Source organism: Elaeis guineensis, chromosome 3 (genome assembly GCF_000442705.2).
Source record: "Elaeis guineensis isolate ETL-2024a chromosome 3, EG11, whole genome shotgun sequence".
Classification (NCBI taxonomy): domain Eukaryota; kingdom Viridiplantae; phylum Streptophyta; class Magnoliopsida; order Arecales; family Arecaceae; genus Elaeis; species Elaeis guineensis.
Genome location: NC_025995.2, coordinates 79856398 through 79859739, shown reverse-complemented (window position 1 = coordinate 79859739; position 3342 = coordinate 79856398).

The following is a 3342-nucleotide window of genomic DNA, read 5'->3' as shown; positions in this document are numbered from 1 at the left end:
ACTACAGTTTGTAGTTTATAGTGATTTAGATTGTTTTGATTAAAATACTAATCTGTGATTAAAGACATATTCGAAAATCTGAGGCACTTTCTTCTACTTAATTTTTCTAAAATTTTATATTTGTCAACTTATTTTTTTTATCTTTTTTAAATTTTTAAATTTTTATTTTTTATCATATTTTCTAATTTGAATACAACTCAGTCTTTTGATCTCTTAGGATTTGACACTTAATCTCATCCTATTCTATATAATAGTTGAGTCAAATTAAATTATTATTCTTTGATGCTTGCGATAGCAATTAAATTTTATTGCCGTTGCCGAAAATCATTGGCACGGTTGTTTTAACATTAAAAAAAATTAAAAAAAATTCTCATAATAGATATAGTGACATTGGAAATAAAAATAAAAAAAAATATTTTTCTTGGAGATCTTGTTTGTTGCATTGTATTCTCGTAACAAATCTTAAGGACGCAAACTCTAACACAAAATAAGATAGGGATTTCATCACCCTTCCTTGGCCCACAAACAAGAGTCCTTCATTTTGCATTGACCTAAGCCTAAATAAAATCAATTAGACGTTAGCCCTTAAAGAATTCGAGCTCATTAGGATAAGGGAATCTAAAAATTGGATTGAATTTGAAATTGATCAATCAATTAATGTCTAAGAAAAATGGTTCAGAGACTCATTCCTGAAGAATGGTGGTTATTTAATTAGGATCGTTAAGAGAGCATGGGGAGCCTTCCATCAATCTTACACTTATCTGGTCAATTGGATTGGTTAACTTTAAACTTTAAGTACTTGAAGGTTACCTTAGAATAGTTAGGAACTATTTAGATTTAGGTTAAACCTTAGCTAGAGTTTATCTTTTGTGCGAAATTTGTTTGCAATTAGAATAAAAAAAAAAAAACTAAAAATATTTCTCTTATCTATCTCTTAGATTTAGGTTCCTCTAGATTTCTCGCCTTTTAATTTCTTGTTCCTCTTCTGTTTTCTACAAAAAGTAAAATTAATCAAAAAAATTAGGATTCTTCTGATCTAGAACTTTTGGTTGTATGCTTGGTCGTCGATCTTTACAATCAGAACTGTAACCATTAGACCAAAAAATTAAAAAAACCCTCAAAACAATTCGATCTATATATATGGCTGAACATGGTAAATCCAACCCTCCTCATCAATTGAAAAAGCATTTCACTTCATCCTCATATACCTATTCTCCTTATATTTAGATGCCCCCCGTAGAGGCCTCCCAATATGATATTAAGTCTAGTGTTATTCAAATATTGCCTTCTTTTTATGGACTTAGTAATGAGGATCTTTACAAATATCTAGATGAGTTTTTTGAGATATGCTCTACTGTCAAAATCTAGAATTTCTCTAATGATGCTCTTAGGTTGAAATTATTTTTTTTTTGCTCAAGGATAAGACCAAACATTGGTTACATTTATTAGACTTAGTAACTGTTGGTGCAAAAATCCGCTTGCGCCGGAGAAGCTGGAGTCGGGGAAGCCGCGGTCGCCGCCGGGACCTGCAAGGGAAGTCTAAACCGGAGGTGGGGTTGCTCCGGCAAGACCCTCCGACGCTCAAGTCAGTTTTCTGTCTCAACAAGAATGGAGTGCTCGAACGGAGGATTTAGCAGAGTTTTGAGATAAGGAGAATGAGCTTAAAGAATAACATATCTGGGTCTCCCTTTTATAGGCGGAGGAGGCAAAGGATTGATGGCGACGTTTGTAACCGCCTGATAGTGGGCCGCCCATGGTCAGGGAAATTGATTGCGAAAGATAGTGGGTAGACCCGTGGCTATCGCCATAGCCTGCCACGTAGGGCCTGTTGCCGGTAGTGAGACGGCGTCCGTTGTCGCTAGTTATCAGCGAGTAGTGGGATCGTGCAGCACCTGTCGCAGGGAGCGGAGCAGAATCGTAGCCGTTGACACAGCCTGTCAGAGAGTAGTGGGTCCGCCGCAGGGGGAGGTGGAGCCGTGCGGAATCCACTACAGGAAGTGGAATAGGATCATGGCAGTTATCGTTATCTGTCAAGGGACGCGGATCTGTTGATCAAGGCTCGGCAGTGGTCGGAGTTCGGCCTTCGCAGGAGTCCGGGAGGAGTCCCCCTTTCGGTTGAGGTCGTGGGTGGGGTCCGACTCCAGCAGCTGATACTGAGGTCGGAGACTGAGGTCGGAGCTTGGCCTCCGTAGGAGTCCGGACGGAGCCGCCCTGCTGCTGATGACGGAGCCCGATTTCCGTAGGAGTCCGGGCGGAGCCGTTCCGCTGTCGATGGAGGAGCCCGGCTCCCGTAGGAGTCCGGGCGGAGCCGTTCTGCTGTCGATGGAGGAGCCCGACCCCCGTAGGAGTCCGGACGGAGCCATTCTGCTGTCGATGGAGGAGTCCGACTCCCGTAGGAGTCCGGGCGGAGCCGTTCTGCTGTCGATGGAGGAGCCCGGCTCCCGTAGGAGTCCGGGCGGAGTCGTTCTGCTGTCGATGGAGGAGCCCGGCTCCCGTAGGAGTCCGGGCGGAGCCGTTCTGCTGTGGATGGAGGAGCCCGGCTCCCGTAGGAGTCCGGGCGGAGCCGTTCTGCTGTTGATTTCGGCTGCGGGTATTTTATACCAACACCCCCGGCTCCCGTAGGAGTCCGGGCGGAGCCGTTCTGCTGTCGATGGAGGAGCCCGGCTCCCGTAGGAGTCCGGGCGGAGCCGTTCTGCTGTCGATGGAGGAGCCCGGCTCCCGTAGGAGTCCGAGCGGAGCCGTTCTGCTGTCGATGGAGGAGCCCGGCTCCCGTAGGAGTCCGGACGGAGCCGTTCTGCTATGGATGGAGGAGCCCGGCTCCCGTAGGAGTCCGGGCGGAGCTGTTCTGCTATTGATTTCGGCTGCGGATATTTTATACCCAACACCAGTCCCCTACTTCCGAGTTTGAATTTCAAGAGAAGGAAGTACACAAAGAGAGATGCGCGCAGCCGGAATCGCCCCTTCGAACCTTGCGCACTGCCACCCCCATTTAATGCGCGCACGTCAGAATCCATTTTTTGGTGAAGGTGACTTGAAAAGTCTCTTCGGAACCTCCGTCGAAACACGATCCTAAGCGTCGCTCTGCGGGAATTTACATGCGGTCAACCCTCGATGGCGGTGAAGGGGATAAGCGTGCCACGCGGCACACACCAGTTGGCCCAGGAATACCCGTCGTCACAATGGCGCCAGGATCCATCGGCTATTTAAACTCCTCAGCCCCTTCGTGGCCTCATTCTGGCGCTGTCCTTTCATCTGAGAGTCCTGCTTTTCTCGCCCCAGTCCCTGTCTTCTTCCCTTATACCATGTTCTCTACTCGGGGGGCTGTTTTTGAGGGGATTTTTA